Source organism: Pongo pygmaeus, chromosome 17 (genome assembly GCF_028885625.2).
Source record: "Pongo pygmaeus isolate AG05252 chromosome 17, NHGRI_mPonPyg2-v2.0_pri, whole genome shotgun sequence".
In the NCBI taxonomy this organism is placed as follows: domain Eukaryota; kingdom Metazoa; phylum Chordata; class Mammalia; order Primates; family Hominidae; genus Pongo; species Pongo pygmaeus.
Genome location: NC_072390.2, coordinates 95,366,873 through 95,388,669, shown reverse-complemented (window position 1 = coordinate 95,388,669; position 21,797 = coordinate 95,366,873). Strand labels below are relative to the sequence as shown.

The following is a 21,797-nucleotide window of genomic DNA, read 5'->3' as shown; positions in this document are numbered from 1 at the left end:
CTTTGGGAGGTTCAGGCAGGCGGATCACCTGAGGTCAGGAGTTGGAGACCAGCCTGACCAATATGGTGAAACCCTGTCTCTACTAAAAATTACAAAAAAATTAGCCGGGTCCTACTCGGGACGCTGAGGCAGGAGAATCGCTTGAACCCGGGAGGCAGAGGTTGCAGTGAGCCAAGATCACACCACTGCACTCCAGCCTGGGCGGCAGAGCAAAGCTCCGTCTCAAAAAAAAAAAAAAAAAAAAGGTCATTCAGGTAATACAGTAATAAACAATACTTTTTAAGCCACAGAACTTTTTTTTAGTTCCTGTGAAATCGCACAAAACGATGGTCACCAAAAAGGATTCCGGAGTTGTGTGCCTGGGTTTACATCAGCTCCACTGTTTATGAGCTGTGTAATCTTCAGGAAATCACCTACTCTCTCCAGGCCTCAGCTGGCTCTTCTGTAAAACAGGGCGAGTACGACCTAATTCACAGAGTAGCTATGAGGATAAATTAGTTAATACATGCAAAACAGCACATAAGCACTGAGTTTGCTATTAATTAACTCCAAAAAACTAAATGAAATGTCCCAACTATTGGAATACAGGACTTTTTAAAAAGCAACTTTAAAAACACAGAATACTTGGATCATATATTCAGCAGATCTGGGTTCAAATCACTGGGAGATACCTGTTTCCACCTATGTAACACATTGCCCTAACAGGTCTAGGATAGCCAGAGGGTGAAGGGCAGGGCAGAAACCAAGTTTGCAATATGCTGTTGGTGAACTTATGAAGGCAATCATAAATTAACCAACAGCATATTGCAAACTTGGGTTCAAATTAAAAAGGTGTCTCCCAAATCCCAGAATCTCTTCAGTTAAAAATCTTAGCATAGCTGTCATCTTCCCCCATAAACAGTGATCAACTCCTTTCAGACATGTCCTAACCCTCACTGTTCCTCCCGTCAACTAGAGGGCCGGTAGGACAACCTCTTGTCTCATCTCCACTCTTGTACTTCCTTTCTTAACACATATCTGTCACTTCATGTTTAAGGACGACGGGCTCAATGCTGTCTTCACAGTGAAGTCCTAACTCCAACCGAAATTTAACCGAAATATTAATACACACTCATATATGGCCAACTCTCCAGGAACATCTTTAAATAAGTTACACATACATTACCGACTTCCAAACACAGCTGAACATGTACTTTACACAACTCTTTCTACATGTAGTATTCTCTCCCACTAATGCTCCTCACCCCCACAAATGGTACCCAGACTCCAAACCCCCTCTTCTGATAAAGGCTCTGCGTGGCAGATGCCCACAGTACTCTACAAATTGCTGCCCCACTTGCCAATCTGCATTGTCAGTTACCTGCTTACCAGTTTCTCCTCCCCCACCCCACTCCTCCACAGCCAGTATATTCCTCAAGATCCCAAGAGGCAGTGATTACCCGTGCAAATAGAGTAAGTTTTAAGCACTCAGGCAAGTCTCCTGTTCAAATAAACTACTTAAAATACTTAATTATTTCTCATTCTGCATCTGTACAATATTTAAAAAGGCAGTTAAAATTAACATTCCAAAGCCAACTGTGGTAGAAATTTTGTAAACGGAATCTATTTCAACGCAACCAGCAACGGCAGATGAAAAGTAATGTTACAAGTCAACATCTGCATATCAATTATTGATATTCGCATCAAAAGCTCAACGATGAAGAAACAGGGCCCCGTTATCAGCTGTTCTTCAAATCTTTCTAGGGGAAAAAAAACCTGGGCAGATTTAGGTGTCACCGTCAGCTCCTGCCCTACATTTGCCGTCACTCAAGGCTCCTCCAGAGAGAAGCTTCCAGGAGAACCCGGTCTCGGGGATGCGGCGGGCGGGCCAGCGGGCGGGGCGTTTCTGGGGTCCTTACGGGGGTCGCCACAGCTCCTTGCCCTCTCTCTTCTTCTCCATCCCCGTTCCCTCTCCCTCTACTCCTCGCTCCCTTCACCAGACCCCTCTCTCCCTCGGTCCCCGTCCTCGTCTTTCCCCTTTTCCTACTCTCCCCTCAGGTCCCCATCCCCTTCTCCGCCCTCCCGGGGCGGCCCCCGCTCCCACGTGACCGGCGGCAGGCGGGGCGGGCCGCGGGCGCGTCGGGGGTCGACGGGCGCCGTTCGGGCCGCGAACCCGCGCCCTGAGAACGTCCCGGGATTCCCGAGGCGGCCACGGGCGGCGCCAGGGCAGGCGGCGGGCGTGGGTGTGGGCTGGGTACCGGCGGGGGCGGGGCTCGGAGGGGGCCAGACTGGGGCGGGGGCCAGGACCGGGGCAGGGGGCGTCGCCGCGCGGGCCCGCGCCGGGCCGGGCCGTACCTACCGCTTGGCGCCCGAGGAGCACCGCGTCTCCGCTGCTGCCTCTCGCAGGGCTGCCGCGTCTTCCGCCGAGCGCAGCCGCGTCCCGTGGGGCCGCCTGCGCCCGCCCGCGCCTCCGCCCCGCGCGGCGGGACCCCCGCCTCAGCGCGCGCCCACCCCCGGCGCGACTGGTCCCCTCCTCCCGCGCAGCCAGAAAGAGAAAATGGCGCTCGATTGGCCTCAGGAAGTGACGTTGGCCCTCATTTGCATGTAGGCGCAGCCAGCCAATGAGAGCAGAGTGTGCTTGGGGGCCCCTGGCACTTCCCACTGGCCCCCCGGGGCCCCTGGCTAAAGCTGGACTGGAGGCTCTGGGGTGGCAGTGGGGGGCCCCTGTTGGGCCCCCTGACTCCCTTCTGTCCCAGGGAACTGCCCTGCCAGCTCCTTTCCACATCTGTGCAAACTCTCGTGAGAGTTTGAGTGGACAATGACGTCACTAAAGGGGTGGGGAGAGTGTGTCATCAACCATGTGACTAATCACGTGGACTCACCACAGCTTTGACTTCATTTGCATGGAATGGGGTGGAGCTAGTGGCAGCTCCAGGAGTGGTGACCCCGCCCACATCTCAGAGCCAATGGGAGCCCAACTGTGATAATGCTGCCTTGCCATTGGAAGACAAAACTTTGGCTCCCAGAACTGGGACAAGTGTGCCATGATTGGCATATCCTGGTGAACCGACTAGCTGGGGTCTCCTGACTTCATCATTCTTGTGGGAAAGTGATCACACTTTTCTTGAGAATTCTGATTTTTAGATCTACTACAAGTTGTGTGGGGAGAGGGTTAATTGCATACATTTGTATAAACTCTTAACCTAAAAGTTCATTTTTGCACAGGTTTTTATCAATTGTGTAGCAATAATAATTTATTCCTCAAAATTACTGGAAACATGGAGTGGGGCTTTCAAAATGGCTCTAGGTCTTCGTTCCGTGGAGTCCCCAGCCCTCTGGCGGATGCCCTCGTGCCCCAGAGCACGTGGGAGTAACCACGAGGGCAGCGCAGGCCTCCCCCAGTGCCCCTAACCCTAACCCTAATTCTGACCCTGCACCTGAACCTCACCCTAGCACTAACCCTGACTCTGACCCTAACTCCCCTCCAGTGTTCCTTCCCCTAACCCTAACTCAGCCGCGCCCTCAGTGGCTGTTCCAGGCAGTTCCTTCTTGGCGAAGCCCTCTGCAAGGACACGTGCCCCTTTCAGCATACCGCCACGTCTCCTTCCAGAGCGCCGAGCCCCTGCAACCTGCCGCCAGCCTCCAACCCTGAGGCCCACTCCAGCCGCCGCGGGGCAGAGGCCGTGCCCAGGCTGGGCCTTCTGCCCACAGCCCTCTCCAGAGCCTCCTTGTCACCATCCGCTCATCCATAATTTCAGCTTTTCCCTCTCAATGGGAGCCTTCTGCTCAGTTTAGCCCAGTGACTAAACACATAATAGGCACTAAATTAATGTCCATATTCGTTTTAAAACTGTGTTAAATGGTGGGCCGATATGACCTGACCACAATTTGCTTTTTTCCTACGTGAATACAAGTCATAATTGAAGTAGAGTTTGCCCTTTATGTTTGCTGACGAGTTAAGATTTTATTTTGAGTTACAGTGGTAAATGGGTGTGATGTCCCTATATATCTTCCTTGCAAAATTATGCGTGGGATGAAAAGTGTAGTTAAAGCCTGCAGTCTCCCATTGATCCTCTAGTGACCTCTCATTTTATCACATTTCTCAAAACAGCAGTCTCTGTGTCTGTTTCCTCAGCCCCCTGCATGCCTCTCACCTCCACCCTCACCACTCTGCAGAAACGCCTTGGTCACCAGCGCCCTCCTAATTGTTGAGCCGAAAACAGATTTTAGGCCTCGTCTTTCTGTATCTATCTTCCATTTGTTACTACAGACCAATCCCCCTTTCCTACAGACCTCCCCCCACAAAGCCGCCCCCCCTACTACTCCCCAAACGGGCTCTTTAATCTCCAAACTCAGGAACTGTTTCCTAATCTACGGATCTCCCCCCACAAAGCCGCCCCCCCCCCACTACTCCCCAAACGGGCTCTTTCATCTCCATACTCAGAACTGTTTCCTCATCTTCGCCTGCATCTCTTCCCGGCCCATCCTTGAACACGGTGTTCTCTGGGATCCTGCTGGCTTTTTCCTTCACGGTGCAGCACATATGCGCCACTCGCTTCCTGTGTGCCAGGCACCGTGCTGGGTATTGGAACTCCCACGCCTTTCATTTTTTTCTGCATTTTCTCCCTTGTTAATTTCGACCACAGATTCAAACCACCTTATGTCAATTCCAAACCAGTATCTCCATCTCTTTCCTAGGTTTCAGTTTTATTTTTCTGCTGCCAAAGGGGGCAGCTCCACTTCAGAGTCCCACAGGCAACTCAGATTCAAAACGTTCAAATCTGAGCCCATCATTCTCTCCTCAACAGCCTCTCCTACAGCAAGCGGTGTGTTCCCCATCTCCAGTTTTCCAATTTTATATCCCAAATATTCGTCAGATCTCTTCCCTCATCTGCAGCCCCACTACCACTGCCTGCATTCAGGTCGTCTCCTGCCTGTAACACCTGCACAGGCTCCCACCACCTTACCTCCAGCTTGGTGCCTCAGGTACTTTCCCCAGTCAGCCCTTTTAGAGAGTGAACCTGACTGTCCTTCCCTTCTTGCTGCAATCACTCAAAATCCCCCAGGAATCAAGCCCAGCTGGTCAGCACGACACACAAATTCTCCAAAGCTGACCAGTTAGTCCCCAGCCTGTAAACACCACACGGTGTTTGTTCATGGGATTCCTGTCCCAACCCCTGAGCTAATTTTCATTCCATTGCCATTCAAGGCTGAACTCTACTGGCCTCTCTCCCAGAAAGATCTCCCTGAACACACACACACACACACACACACACAAACACACACACACACACACGTCAAAATATGGTAGGTACTTCTTGACATTCCCAAAACATTGTGTGTGTCTCCTGCTGCCCTCACCACGTTGTTTGCTGTTATCTGCTCACTGCTTGTCTCTCTACGGGGCGCCAGTAAGGACCGTGTCTCATTCATCATTGTATCCCTGATGCCTACATTACTTTAATAAATACAATATCAACATTTTCATAAATATAAATTTAATAAATATAAATATAATAAAATTTAAATGTTGAATGATTTTTTTTTCCCCTTGCATTTTGCTATGAAAATGTTGAATGTACTGAAAAGCTGAAATAATTGTTCAGGGAACACCATCATCTAGCTCTTCCAGTTAACATTTGCTTACTTGCTTTATCGCATATGTATTCAAATATTCATCTCTTGACTTTTTTTTTTTTTTTTAAGCAAACATCAGTACACCACCCTTAAACACTTCAGCATGGATATCTGATGAATACAGTTTAAAACCACCATCCACAGCATTGAGATAAAAAGGGCTCTCCCTCCCACCACAGAAGGAATGAGCAATATGACCTGGGGACTTGTCAAGATTATTTTCATAGACTCAGGAAAGTGCACAACACTGAAGTCATCAAACCAAAGACACAAGCTGGACGTCAGGACTTATCTACCAGGCGAGTCACAGCTCATGCAGGTTTATTCTGCACACCCGCTCCTGAATAACAAGAAGACCACAGACTTGGTGGCAGTATGAGTAGATTCCTCGACCCCGGTTGTTCAGTTAGGTTTGAAAGTGAAGATGGCCCATGTGGAAGCTTCCCACTCTCTCATCTAGGTCCCCCTATAACCAGCATCGGCATTTGTAAGATAGTTGTTCAGAACAAAGGGAGCCCCAGAGTTGACTGTGGCAGCCACACGCACCATTGTGTGAATTAGAAAAGCAGGGGCCCTCTGAGTGTGTTGCTGTCCTCCGGGACCTGGCTGGTCAAGATGAAGGTGCCTTGATATGCTTTTCAGTATCACTTCCTCTGCCTCTGTGCAGACCCAGCGTCGCAGCAGGGCACAGACCTATGTGAACAGAGTGAGCTGGATTTCAGCTCCCACTTCCCGCTCCACTCACTCTGTGTAAAGACAAGTGTGAACAACTGTAGTCAGCAGCCCGACTGGTCTATGCACAGAGACGACTGTGCACATGCAAGTGTACAAAGAAACTGCAGAGTTCATCTAAAATCAGTGAGCCACAGAAGAGAGCTTTGAGAACAACTTACATGTACTCTTTCTCTACTTTGTTTTTTGAGGTTTCTTTTTTTCTCTTAGAGACAGGGTCAAACTCTTAAGAGACAGGCTGCAGTGATAGGCTCATAGCTCATTGCAGCCTCGTCCTCCTGGGCTCAAGGGATCCTCCCACCTCTGCCTCTCAAGTAGCTGGGACTACAGGTGTGGACCACCATGACTGGCTAAGTTCTTTGGTTTTGTTAGAGAAAGGATCTCACTATGTTATCCAGACTGGTGTCAAACTCCTGGACTCAAGAAATCCTCCTGCCTCAGTTTCACAAAGTGCTGGAATGAGAGGCGTAAACCACCGCACCAGGTTATTTCTCCCCTTTATTCTGCATACGCTCTGTGTAGGTCCAGTGGGCACCAAAAATACAGTGCTGAGCAGACTCCATCCCTGCTCTTCTGGAGCTTAAGCTAATGGAGGAGAAAAGCATCCGTGAAATAACTACACAATGAAAATATAATTATAAGCCTTGGTCAATGCTCCTGAGAAAGGAAATCTCCATATACAGCTGTGACCCAGAAACCTGATGTAGACCAGCAGTCTCCAAGAAGCAGGGTCTGGGATCAGAGGATAAGTAGACACTGGCAAAGCAAAGCTGTGAGAGGCAGAGAAGAGAGGTCTGTGAGAGGCCCCAAAGAAGGCCTGCACCCGAGGGAGCCTGGCACAGCCAGACCACAGCAGTCAAAGTGCAGGCCAGCCAGACTAGGAAGCTGTTTGGGTCTTATTAAGACCAAGGAGAAGCCAGAGAAGCGGTTTCAGTGACTGGGTTGATAGGATCAGATTTGCATTTGAAACCTACAGCAGGGCTTGTCCTGTGGAGAAAGGAATGTTGATTGAGGAAGGGAAGATGAGGCTTAAGAGGAGGGTGTGGGAGCAGTCCTGGTGAAAAACGACGACAGCTGGGAACTTACATGAGGGTGATAGCAGTGAAGATGAAAAGAAGTGGCCAGCCTTGAGAGAAACTTCGGAGAGAGGGAACCTGCAGTTGTTGGCATGGAGAGCTGGAGGCAGGCCCCAGAGGTGGACGCTTGTTTTTGTGGACTTACTGGCTTTGGAAATATGCTTGGCTTTCTCTAGTTGGTTCTGAGTTGGAAGTGGAAACAATAAAAGCATGGAAAACTGGCAGTCATTGACTAAGTCCTGGCCATTCTGATCTGATTGCTGCAGAGGCATAGGTCAGAGATCGTCTTATACGGTCAGACCATTGTCTGTTGGCACATTCAGTTTGGTCTCCCTTCCCCTTTTGGTCATTCTCTCATTGGAGAGTTTGGACAGCTCAGGGGAGGCTAGAGATCCAGAACTTCACAGCTTGGGGGTTGTCTGGTTGCCTCCATAGGCAATCATTTCATGAGAATTCTTTTCTTTGTGTTGTTGTAGCATCATTGAGATCATCTGATGACAGAGCAGCTGCACAGAAGCATTGCAGACTCTGCAGAGGATGCAACCAACAGCATCATGACCACTGTGACAAAACAAGACTAATAGTTCTCATAAGATGCGTCTGAACTGGGAACACCAGTTTCCCATCCCAGGACAAGAGAACAAATCCCACAGGCCATGAGGATCAGCCTTAAAGAGACAAACAGTTTTTTCCTTATGGCATTGTATAGTCTCTTCCACTTTGCCTGTTTCGTTCATCCAAGTACAGCAAGAAGTATTAGCAGCAGCACAGATGCCATGACTAGCCAACAAGAAATCTAGAGCAATGGGCTTGTTCATCACCATGTATACCAGTGAGTTGAGACTGGCCTGTGTTCCATCCAGGGCACAGGAGGTGGTGTTCACACTTCTGCCAGAGTGAGTAGTAATTTTCTCAAAGTCTCCTCTACTTGTATGATTCCCACCTCTGGGAACACTGCTCTGGTTGTTCGTATAAACAATGAGTCAGTAATTTCTCCAGGAATAGTGTCTGAATGATCAGCCGTATTTCTAGCCTTGGTGATTTCTAAAATTAGAGTCTCTATGTACAGACAAGTCTCAGAATTCTATTCCTAAAGTGCAAGGTGGCTCATGCCTGTAATCCCAGCACTTTGGGAGGCCAAGGTGGGCAGATCATCTGAGGTCAGGAGTTCAAGACTAGCCTTGCCAACATGGCAAAATCTCATCTTACTAAAAATACAAAAATTAGCTGGGCGTGGTGGTTGGTGCCTGTAATCCCAGCTACTGAGGAGGCTGAGGCTGGAGAATCATTTGAACCCAGGAGGCAGAGGTTGCAGTTAGCCAAGATTGCACCACTGCACTCCAGCCTGGAAGACAGAGCAAGATTCTGTCTCAATAAATAAATAAATAAATAAAAATAAAAAATAAAGTTCATGAGAGCAATCAGCTCCGGACCCAAAGAAAGTAGTATCCAATAGGGGTGCATGGAGATCCAGGAAAAAAGGGATTTGTCTATGACACTAGGTTGGAACCAAGGTTTTACATTAGCTGGATTATGCTAACTGGGTCTCTATTGGTATCTTTAAGGTGGCAAATATTGGTCTATCACTCTATGAAGGCTGTTGAATGCAAATTTAGTTTTAGGTTTTATTGTTCATGTAGGTGCAAGTGGACACGCTATCAGCTGTGATCTGCTATGTCTCATTTAATAAAACTAGAATTGCCTAGAGGTTTTCATCATTGGAATGTGGTGATTGATGGCATGTCCTGTAGTCAGTAAGACTGAGGGCACTGACTGTCTGGGATAATCTGAGAATGGTGTTAGACTATTTTCTGATCTAACTATTATAAAAAGGGAAGAAAAGAGAAAAAAGGGGTCATTATGAGTGGACAGCAACAAGAGGCCTATAGAAAATTAGAAGAATGATCATAGGCAAAAGATGAAAACTAAAACAGGAATCACAGTCTTGAATGTCTTAAGCAGAAACTTTCCACTGTTTGAGCTTGTTCTAAAGGTCTTGAGTCAGCTTCCTGCTTCCTAAGATGGGCTCCTTCTGGGGAATCTCTAAAGCTTGAGGTCTGCTCTTGGAAGAGGCTTCCAATTGTGTGGGATTCTGGATTGCTTCTTTAGCAAGTTGTGAAATGTTACTGGAGTTTCACTGCTGTGGTTGTTGTTAATGTAGATGGTAAGTCCCTTCCAACACAATTTAAAAGCAATTTTCTGACATCTCTTCTAACAGACAAAATCTCCAGTTTGAAGATCATGAAGAAGCTATTTAGGAAGATGTTGTAAGAAGGGGGCTGTTGAATATTGAACGTCACCAGTATTTTGCTCATCTGGGTGCAGCAGGGCAGAGGCTGGTATCAGAGATGAAATCCTAAATGCATTACAAGTTGTCTTAGTCCATTCAGGCTGCTATAACAAAATACCAGACTGAGTGGCTTATAAACAACAGACATTTATTTCTCACAGTTCAGGAGGCTGGGAAGTCCAAGATCAAGGCAGTGATCGGATTCAGTGTCTGGTGAGGTCCTAGGTCATCATCGAAGGCCATCTTCTCACTATCACCTCAAATGGTAGAAGAAGTTATGGGGCTCCACTGGGCCTCTGTTTATAAGGGCACTAACCCCATCTGTGAGGGCTTCACCATCATAACTTACTCACCTCCCAAAGAACCCACTCTTAATAAATCACATTGGGGGTTAGGATTTCAACATACGAGTTGTGGTGAGACACTCAGTCTATAGCACCAGTTCAGAGGGTAATTGATGTCACCCTGAAGGAGGGAACCATATGGCCAGAAGGGGAGTAGGACTACCTTTGGCCAAAGGAGCTCCAGGGTTTCTGAAATTTTTCCTACCTTTAATTTAAGGATGCCATTGGTTCTCTCAATCTATTCAGAATATATGGGTAGTGAAGGCAGTGTGATTTGGGGGTAGGAGGTAACACTATATAGGATCCTCTTATAATGGCTCCATAGTGTGTGTGCCTTGGTCACTTGATGTGAAAGCTGAGATGCTCCAGGTTAGAAACATGAAAGCAAGTAGCTTTTTAGGAACTGTAAGGGCTGTGGCTTTTTGGTAAGGAAATATTTTAACCCACCCTGAAAATAGACATGCAATAACAAACATCCTTAACTCTCATGGAGGGCAGAAGCAGGTAAAATCCACCTGTATTAGTCTGTTTTCACATCGCTGATAAAGACATACATAAGACTGGACAATTTACAAAAGAAAGAGGTTTATTGGACTTACAGTTCCACGTGACTGGGGAGGCCTCGAAATCATGGCAGAAGGTGAAAGGCACGTCTCATGTGCTGGAAGCAAAAGAGAGGAGAGCCAAGTGGAATGGTTTCCCCTTATCAAACCATCAGATCTTGTGAGAGTTATTCACTACCATGAGAACAGCATGGGGGAACCGCCCCTATGATTCAGTTCTCTCCCACTGGGTCCCTCCCGCAACCCGTGGGAATTATGGAAGTACAATTCAAAATGAGATCTGGGTGGGGACACAGAGCCAAACCATATCACCATCTGAAGATGCTCACGGGGCTCTTGAGATTTTAATCCCTGGCCATGTTCCATCTTTACGGATTTTTCCATGATTATATTGTCGACAGGTCATAACATGTGCCTAAAATAATCTCAACTATCTTTTTAAAGTTCTCCCACCAATATTGATTTAAGATAGTAACCAATTTGTCTGTACCATGAGCAGTAGTTTCACTGAGAAATTTAGCCAATATTCATCTGAAATCATCTAGTACCACCAACAGGCCTTCTTGGAAGTGCCAGAGATTATCTGAGTAACGGTACAACCGGGCTTCTTCCATAACAGTGGATATCTTATAATGGCTTCTTTGAATCCCTCCAGGAGTTTATTCTTTAGGGGTTTAGATTAGGATCACAGCCTTTGTTAAAACTGTTTGGCATGAGGACCAAGTATTTCCTTTAGTTTCCATGGTGTCTCTTCTTGCCTAGGCCTCAACCTTAATAGAAGGGAAAGGCCTCACCTCTTTAGGAAGTAGGAGTCCAGCTAAAGCTTCTGAACTTATCCATTTTGGATGGGGGTCCCAGTAGAAGTGAGAAGCCTCCTCTGTTTCCAAAGCTTCCCACAGTTGCGTGCTGCTCCCAAAGCCCACCTGCTGCCTCTGTGTGCAGCCACTCTGGACTCTGACTGTCTGACACTCTCTAGTAAGCGCAGTGAGCTTGGCCATCAGGGTTGATTTTACGTCGGGAGAGGATGATATCCTTAACAAAGAATAGAAGGTGGTGATAGCACATCCTACCTGATCACCTCCAGCTTCACTTTTGAGCTACAATCCATTCACAAATAGCATTAAGTCAGGGTTCTCCATCGAGGTCTCCAGTGAACCTGAAAAGTTACAGAAGGCTCCCTGGCTGAGGTAACACTCCCCTGAGGCTCCCTTTCCTTGGCAGGGGCATGAGAGCAAGAGGATTCAGGGCATTGCAGCGTGAACAGTAAGCGGAGAGGAACAGAGTCTCCTAAAATGCTAATTGGCTGGCTGGGAAGTATGCATTCTCAGACAGCAGCAATGTCTGCATGGAAGCAGGAACAAGGAAGTCAAATGGGGAGACGAGAACTGTGATATGGTGTAGCTCTGTGTCCCCACCCAAATCTCATCTCGAATTGTAATCCTCATGTGTCAGGGGAGGAACCTGGTGGGGAGTGGTTGGATCATGGGGGTGGTTTCCCATGTTGTTCTTCTAATACTGAGGGAGTTCTCACTATTTGATGGTTTAAAAGTGGCAGTTTCCACTGAGTTCTCTCTCTCTCTCTCCTGCCACCATATTGGAGGTGCCTTGCTTCTCCTTCACCTTCTGCCACGATTGTAAGCTTCCTGAGACCTCCCCAGCCATGTGGAACTGTGAGTCAATTAAACCTCTTTATAAATCACCAGTCTCAGGTAGTATCTTTATAGCAGTGTGAAAATGGACTAATACGCCGGGTGCGGTGACTCACGCCTGTAATCCCAGCACTTTGGGAGGCCAAGGTGGGCAGATCACGAGGTCAGGAGATCGAGACCACAGTGAAACCCCACCTCTCCTAAAAATACAAAAAATTAGCCAGGCACAGTGGCAGGAGCCTGTAGTACCAGCTACTCAGGAGGCTGAGGCAGGAGAATGGCATGAACCTGGGAGGCGGATCTTGCAGTGAGCCGAGATTGCGCCACTGCACTCCAGCCTGGGTGACACAGCAAGGCTCCGTCTCAAAAAAATAAAAAAATAAAAAAATAAAATGGACTAATACAAACTGGTTCATCAGAAGCCTCAAAAAGTTTTCAGCATCAGCTATTGTCCTAAGACAAGGAGAATAAGCCTCTGCACCCAGATCAAGGGTAAAGCCATAGTGAGTCCAGGGTCTTTGATGGTTCCCAGGAAGTTGAGTAAAAACCCCAAGCACTGGCCGGGCACGGTGGCTCACGCCTGTAATCCCAGCACTTTGGGAGGCCGAGGAGGGCAGATCATGAGGTCAGGAGATTGAGAGCATCCTGGCTAACATGGTGAAACCCCATCTCTACTAAAAATACAAAAAATTAGCTGGGCATGGTGGTGGGTGCCTGTAGTCCCAGCTACTTGGGAGGCTGAGCAGGAAAATGGTGTGAACCCGGGAGGCGGAGCTGGCAGTGAGCGGAGATCACGCCACTGCACTCCAGCCTGGGCGACAGAGCGAGACTCCGTCTCAAAAACAAAACAAAACAAAACAAAAAACAAAGAAAAAAACCCCCAAGCACTTGTGCAGATTGCTCCTGCAAAACAGACCATGGGAACCTTTGCAGTTAGGGATGCTAAGGGAAGGGGCCGTTGAAGAGCCTTCTTCAGGTTCCAGAGGCCTGTGCATGTTTATGCTCCCAAAGCAAACTGAGTCCTTAGTCAATTCACAAAAAAAGTGTAGCAATTTTAGAAAAATTTGGCACTTATTGCAGTATCCAATTAAACTTAGAAATCCTCTCAATTCTCATTCTGTGAGAGATCTGGAATAAACTTGGGTAGTCTATCAGAAGAGAATGCTTTTCCTCCTTAGATAGGGCATGTCCTAAATAATAAACTATGTTTTTGCAAAATGGTAATGTGTCTTCTGAAACATTGTCCCTTTTCTACCAAGGCTGAGAGAAAGTCAATGGAATCTTTTTCACAGGCTTCTTTGCTCTCTGAGAAAAGTAGATCATCTATATATAATATCAGAACCAAATCCATAGAAATTTAGATCTTTTATGTTTTGTTTCATTTTGTTGTTGTTGTTGTTGTTGTTATTTTTGAGACAGGGTCTCACTCTGTCACCCTGATTATTTCAGGCTGGAATGCAGTGGTGCAGTCATAGCTCACTGCAGCCTCAACCTCCTGGACTCAAGTGATCCTCCCACCTGAGCCTCTCAAAGTGCTGGGATTACAAGCATGAGCCATTGCATGTGGCCATCTTTTAAGTCTTGATTGAGGACCTGCAAAAAATAGGAGGGAGCTTCCTTTAGACTCTAAGGCATAACTATCCAGGTATGCTCTTGTCCTACCCAGGTGAGGACGAAGGGTACTGGATGTCTCTATGCGGGGGCACACTGAAAAAGATGAAGAATCTCTATCCTGATGGCAAGTGGCTTCAGGAGGAGTTGATAGCAGGAAGGGGTTTGGGTTAGGAGCCACTGGGAAGCGAGAGATAACAATTTTGTTGATGGCCTTGAGACCTTGAAAAATCGACATCCTCATCCATTTGGTTTCTTTTTTTTTTTTTTTAGACGGAGTCTCGCTCTGTCGTCCAGGGTGGAGTGCAGTGGCGCGATCTCGGCTCACTGCAAGCTCCGCCTCCCAGGTTCACACCATTCTCCTGCCTCAGCCTCCTGAGTAGCTGGGACTACAGGCGCCCACCACCACGCCCGGCTAATTTTTTTGTATTTTTAGTAGAGACGGGGTTTCACCATGTTCACCAGGATGGTCTCGATCTCCTGACCTCGTGATCTGCCCGCCTCAGCCTCCCAAAGTGCTGGGATTACAGGTGTGGGCCACCATGCCTGGCCCATTTGGTTTCTTTACTGGTAGGACAAGAGTGATAAAGGCTAGTGAAGTGCATGAGAAGGACTTTGGATCCAAGGCCTTCAATGATTGGTGTCAGCCTTTTGTTTCCGGCTTCAAGGAATATGGGGGAAGTTTAGGTTACAGTGTGGCAGGAGAATTGTTGGGAAAAGGTAGGGCATGTGGACACGGGGGACAGGAGGAAGCAGTTGATGGAGGTGTGGAAGGAGAGAAACAGGAAAGGACAAGGGGGAGGAGGAGGGCTAGACACAGAGGGACACGGAGGGCAGGCAGGTGAGGGGCGGTTTGTCAAGTCAGTCATTAGCATTGGCCAAACAGTCTCTTAGCGAAATACTTTTTTATTCAGAAATTCATTTGGAGGCCTCTGCATTTAGGCCTGGGGAATCTTACTCATTTTCTTCTCTAAAGAATCTCTTAAATGAACAATTTTTCAAGCCAAATGTTCCCAGAGTTGCCACCGAAAACCCAAATCACCCTTGGTGAATTTTGGCCATGTAGAAAGATCAGCATGAGAATTAGGACCATGAGAAGCATAAGTCTTTCCTGGTAGAGCAGAGGATTCAGCCGTGGATGCCCCTGCGAGCTGGTGATGGGCGGCAGGTGCATCACGCCAGTGCACAGTGTCTCAGGCCCCCAGCCTATGGGCTGGCCTCCTCCAAACACAGACCCAGCACCCTGCACCAGACCCCCACCCCCAAGCAGAAAACCAGAGAGAATGTTCTAAAAGCCAAGTTCTCAGGACAAAACTCCTGGACAGCAGAACTTCACCCAATTTCCCTGGTGATCCACAGCCAAGTTCGTGGATGTGAACAAGGGTCTGGTAAGAGCTACAGACTCACCTGTCTGTGAGGCTGATCCACGTGCCCCTCATGCTTCTTATTATGATGAACACCACATTTAGAAAGCACAGCACAAAAGAGTAAAGGAAGGAACTAATTCCCCTGTGATGGAGCAAATGGGAAGCAGGAATGAGGCCCCGGCAGCAAACTGAGAAGTCCAGGAATGTGCCAGCGAGGGGCTCAGACCAGGCCTCAGTCACCAGCCAGGTGCCCTGTGGGCTGCAGCAGTAAGGCCAGGGTGCCTAGTGGGGTCTGGACGACAGGCAGCGCAGACAGTGTCTTGGAGGAGCCTTCACAGTAACCGTGGACATCAGCGAGGATGGCAGAGGCTGCTCACTCGAAGCTGTAGCCAAGAAGGCTACACTGTCACTGCGCGTGGCAGAGCCTTGAAGGTGGGTGGGGAGGGGAAGCTTCCCATTAGAAGACGGGAAGGCTCTGGTTGGGTATCCCTGGGTGGAGGCTGTTGTCAGGGGGAAGCTGGGGGTGGGCCACCTGGCAGCGGGCATCCTATGAGGTTGGTTTGGGGAGAATATTTGACTTTCTTAGTTGGAAGCAGAGCTAGAAAATAGGGAAGCTGCAGTCGCTTCCCAGACCTGAGTCTGGCCAGAGGCCACACAGGATGTGCTTTGGCCTCTAGGTTGGAGGTCCAAGTTTTGCCTTCATAGACGGTCTGCCCATTGTTCATTTGTATATTCACCCTCTCAGTGGTGATCCACAGCTATTGCTAAAAGCAATTTCACAGACAGACAGGCCTCTGCACCAGATGTGGCACAGAGAAGACCTTGAGTGGCGTGTGCAGGGGGCTTAGGATATGTCAAACAAAAAGCTGTGTGCAGTCTCATCTGCCTCCCCTGCTCTGCCTCTCCGAGGCCCACAAGCCTAGGGTCCCCTCCTCAGCCACAGTGTGTCCCGCTTGCTCCTGCCCTCCGCTGGCGTCCGGTCTGTGCTCAGGTCAAGATGTGTGCGTGAGAGTTTCCTCAGGAGATTCAGGTGCTGGCTGGCGATGCTCCTCTTGGAGGGCCTGTTCTTTCAAGGGGCTCCGGAGTCTTTCAGGTGCAAGGGAATGAAGTGGTAATGGCGGGCTCATGGGGAGGGGCCGAAATAATTATCTCCAGATTTTGTATGAAAATGAAACGAGATGTCAGGTGTGCATAGCTGAGCAAAGTGGTGGGACTCGGCCAGCAATGGGGAAATGTGTCTCTCTCTCCACTTTCAGATGTGCTTCTGTGTCAGCTAAATGCTGCCATAAACGCTATTGCTAGAACAAGAATAGAAACATCAAAGACAGGTTGTGATTGTCCATTACTGATAGGAAAATAGCAAGAGTCCCAATAACTCACTTTGTTACTGGACCTTACAAGATTGATTATACAGGTAGAGAAGGGGAAAACGAGGGAACAAATAGCAATGCATCATGGCAATATTTAGTTATGGCTAATAAATATCAGACAAATTATAATTTTGAGTAAAAATGATTAGATGAAGACAGAGGCTGTGCTATAATCTTTTGAGGTGAAACAGAACATACAAGTTATCATTTTAAAGTGTACAATTCAGTGGCATTTAGCGCATTCAAAGGAGGTGCAACCATCCCCTCTCTTCTAGTTTCAAAACCTTTTCATTGTTGCAGAACACTTCATACCCATAAAGTAATCACTCCCCATTCCCCTTCCCCCAGTCCCTGAAAACCACAAATATTTCTGTCAGTATTTGCCTATTCTGGACATTTCACGTAAAAGGGATTATACAATATATGATCTTTTGGGTCTGGCAGCTTACACTTAGCAAAATGTCTTTGAGGTTCATCCAGTTATAACATGTATCAGTACTTAAGTCTTTTCTAAGGCTGAATATCATCCCATTGTATGTGTAAGCCACACTTTATTTATCCAGTCATTTATTGATGAACATATTTCTGTGTTGTATTAGGCCATGCTTGCATTGCTATAAAGAAATACCTGAGACTGGGTAATTTATAAAGAGAAGAGGTTTAATTGGCTCATGATCCTGCAGGCTGTACATGAAGCATGGTGCTGGTATTTGCTAAACTTCTAGGGAGGCCTCAGGAAGCTTACAATCGTGGCAGAAGGCAAAGGGGGAGCAGGCATGTCACATGGCAAAAGCAGAGGCAAGTGGGGGAGGTCCTACATGCTTTTAAATGACCAGATCTCATGAGAACTCACTCACTATTGTGAAAACAGCACCAAGCCATGAAGTATGTGCTTCTATGCCCCAAACACTTCCCACCAGTCCCCACCTCTAGTATTGAGGATTACAGTTCAACATGGGATTTGGGTGGGAACAAATACCCAAACTGTATCATATATTTTTACTCTTACGAATAATGCTATTTAAGTTTCTGTAAGGAAATATGTTATTTCATGTGTGTCTGTGTGTCTGTGTGTGTATGTGTGTGTAATTGCTGCATTATATGGTAGTTTTGTGTTTAATTTTTTGAGGAAATACCAAACTGTTTTCCACAGGGTCTACACCATTTTTGAATTTCCACCAGCAATGTATGAGAGTTCCTAATTCCACATCCTGGTGAATCTTTGCTATTTTTTATTATAGTTACTACTATCTTAGTATGAACTGGTATCCTACTGCGGTTTCAATTTGCATTCCTTAATGACCAGGGATGTGGAACATCTTTTCATGTATGTATTGGTCATTTATATACCTTCTTTAGAGAAATGCCTATTCAGATCTTTGCCCATTTTTAAATTGGGTTGTTTATCTTTTTGTTGTTGAGTTGTAAGAGTTCTTTTTATATATTTTGGATTCTAAATACTTATGATGATATGATTTGCAAATATCTTCTCCAATTCTGTACGGCATGTCTTTTTTTTTTTTTTTTTTTTTTGACAGAGTCTCAGTCTGTCACCCAGGCTGGAGTGCACTGGCACAATCACAGCTCACTGCAGCCTTGACCACCTGGGATAAGGTGATCCTCCCACCTCAGCCTTCCAGGCAGCTGGAACTACATGCATATGCCACCATGCTTGGCGAATGTTTTGTATTTTTTGTAGAGACTGGGTGTCTCCACGTTGCCCAGGCTCAGTAGAGAGAGCTCAGTGGAAACTGACACTTTTAAATCATCAGATCTTGTGAGAACTCCCTCACTATCATGAACTCCTCGAGCCCAGGAGGTCTCGAACTCCTGGACTCAAGTGATCTGCCCACCTTGGCCTCCCAAAGTGCTGGGATTATAGGCATTAGCCACCATGCCTGGCCCTTGATAATGTTCTTCATGTAGAAAAGTTTTTAATTTAACGAAGGCCAATTTATTTATCTTTTCTTTGCTGCTTATGTTTTAGTGTCAAATCTAAGAATCCATTTCCAAATCCAAAGTCATAGAGTTTACCACTATGTTTTCTTCTAAGAGTTTTTTGGTTTTAGCTCTTGTATTTAAGTGATGGATCCATTTCGAGTTATTTCTGTATACTGAGTGATGTAGGAACCAAGTTTATTCTTTTCCATGTGGCTATCCAGTTGTTCCAGCATCATTTGTTGAACAGACAGTTCTTTCTCACATTGAATGGTCTGGCACTCTTGTCAATTGGCCATAAATGTATGGTTTATTTCTGAACTCTCAATTCTATTCATTGGTCCATATGTCCATATGCCAGTACCACACTGTTTTCATTACTGATGTTTGCAGTGGTTTTGAAATTGAGAAGTATGGATCTTCCAAATCTGTTTTTCTTCTTCAATATTGTTTTGACCATTTGGAGCCCCTTATAATTCTATATGAATTTGAGTATCAGCCTTTCCATTTCTGCAAAAGAGATCATTGGAATTTTGATATGGATTGTATTGAATATGTAGATCACTTGGAGAGTATTGCTCTGAAAAATATTGTCTTTTGGCTGTGCGCCGTGGCTCACACCTGTAATCCCACCACTTTGGGAGGTTGAGGTGGTGGATCACGAGGTCAGGAGTTCAAGACGAGCCTGACCAACATGGTGAAACCCCATCTCTACTAAAAATACAAAAAGTAGCCGAGCATGGTGGCACACACCTGTAATCCCAGGTACTCAGGAGGCTGAGGCAGGAGAATTGCTTGAACCCAGGAGGTGGAGGTTGCAGTGAGCCAAGATCGCGCCACTGCACTCCAGCCTGGGTAACAGAGTGAGACTCTGTCTCTTTCTCTCTCTCTCTCTCTCTCTCTCTCTCTCTCTCTCTCTCTCTCTCTCTCTATATATATATATATATATATATATATATATATTCTTTCAATTTGGGGTATCTTTCCATTTATTTAGGTGTTTATATTATTTCAGCAATATTTTGTTGTTTTCAGGATACAAGTCTTTCCCCTCCTTGGTTAAATTTATTCTTAGGCATCCTTTTTTCTTGGGTACTATTATAAATAGAATTGTTTCTTAATTTTCTTTTTGATTGTTCACTGCTGATGTATAGAAACACAACTGCTTTGTGTACATTAATCTTGTACTTTATAACTTTGCTAAATTTTTTATTAGCTACTTGTTTTTTGTGGGTTATTTGGAATTTTCTATATGTAGAACCCTCTGCAAACAGAGATAGTTTTACATCTTTCTGTCCAATTTGGATGGGTTTTATTTCTTTTTCTTGACTAATTGCTCTGGATAGGACTTCCAGTACAATGTTAAACGGAAGTGATGAAAGTGAGTATCCTTGCCTTCTTTCTGATCCTTAGGGTAAAGCTTTCAGTCTTTCACCATTGTTTATGATTTTAGTTGTGGGTTTTTCACAAATGTCCTTTATGACGTTAAGGAAGTTAGCTTCTATTTCTAGTTTGCTGGGTGTTTTTTTAATCATGAAAAAGTGTTAAATTTTGCCAAGTGCATTCTCTACATATATTGAGATAATCATGTGTGGTTTTCCCTCTCCATTTTATTAATAGGATATATTACACTAATTGATTTGGTCTGTAATTTTATTTTTTGTGCTATATTTGTCTGACTTTGGTCTCAAGTGATGCTGGCCTCACAGAATGTGTTAGAAGTATTCCTTCCTCTTCTATGTTTTGGAAGAGTTTGGTAGAATTTGTGTTAAGTTTTATTTAAATGTTTGTTAGAATTCATCAGTGAAGGTAGCTAGTCTTGGGCTTTTCTTTAGGAGAAGGTTTTTGATAATTGGTTCAATCTATACTTGCTATTGGTTGATTGAGATTTTTCCATTTCTTCTTGAGTCAGTATTGTTAATCTGTGAGTTTCTAGGAATTTGTAAACTTCATCTAGGTTATCTAATGTGTTGGCATATAACTGTTCATAGTAGCCTTTTCTAATCCTTTTTATTTCTGATGGTTGGTAGTAATGTCCTCTCTTTAATTTCTGATTTTATGTATGCCTTCTTTCTTTTTTCTTAGGTAGTCTAGTTAAAGGCTTGACAATTTTGTGGATCTTCTCAAAAAATCAACTTTTAATTTTCTATATTCTATTGTTTTTCTGTTCTCTATTTCATTTATTTCTGCTCTAATTTTTATTTTTTTTCATCCTTCTGTTAGCTTTAGGTTTAGTTTGTTCTCTCTCTAGTTCCCAAGGTATAAAGTTAAGTTGTTGATATGAAATCTCTATTTTTTGTACTGTACCATTTACAAAAATAAATTCCCTCCTGAACACTACTTTTACTGCATCCCATACGTTTTGGTATGCTGTGGTTTTTGTTTGAGACCAGTATCTTGCTTTGTCACCCAGGCTGGAGTGCAGTGGCATGATCATGGCTCACTACAGCCTTGACCTCCCTGGGCTCAAGCAATCCTCCCACCTTAGCCTCCCACTCCTCCTGCCAAGTAGCTGGGACTACAGATGTGTACCATCACATCTGAAAAATCTGTATTTTTTGTGGAGACAGGGTTTCACCACATTGCCCAAGCTGGTCTTGAACTCCTGGACTCAAGCAATCTGCCCATCTCAGCTTCCCAAAGTTCTGGGATTACAGGCATGAACCACTGTGCCCAGCCTGGTTTTGTTTCCATTTATCTCAAAGTATTTTCTAATTTTCTGAGTGATTTTTTTCTTTGACCCATTAGTTGTTTAGCAGTGTTGTTTAATTTTCATGTATTTGTGAATTTTCTGAATTCCCTGTGTTATTCATTTCTAGATTCATTCTACTATTGGAGGAAATACTTTGCATGATTTTAGTCTTTTAAAATTTATTTAAAATTATTTTATGGCTTACCATATGTCCTATTCTTCAAATAGTCTCTACACAGACAACTTTACCCTTCGACAAGAAACATCACCAATTCCTGGGAAAGAGGGAGAATCTGATTTTTTAAATTAGCACATTACAATATTCAAAACTTCCAGTTCTCAACAAAAATATACAAAGTATGCAAAGAAACAAAAAAGTATGGCCCATTCACAGGGGCAATAATCAACAGTAAATATACACAAGGAAGACAAGACAAAGATTTTAAACTAACTGTCTTAACTGTGCTCAAGATGCTGAAGGAAACCATGGACAGAGAACTAAGGGCAGTCAGGAGAATGATGCATGAACTGTAGGGAATATTAATAATA

General features: G+C 45.6%; 1 protein-coding gene across 2 annotated transcripts in view; it reads right to left on the bottom strand.

Moving 5' to 3' along the window:
- ADNP2 (ADNP homeobox 2) overlaps positions 1 to 2,674 on the bottom strand; it is a 31,421-nt gene extending 28,747 nt beyond the window's left edge. The window contains exon 1 of one of the 2 annotated variants that reach the window (XM_063653888.1): positions 2,335 to 2,674. The gene's annotated coding sequence lies outside the window, so the exon portion shown is untranslated. The remainder of the gene's footprint in view (positions 1 to 2,334) is intronic. The other variant, XM_054460799.2, reaches the window with a different exon arrangement.
- Positions 2,675 to 21,797: the final 19,123 nt, after the last annotated feature.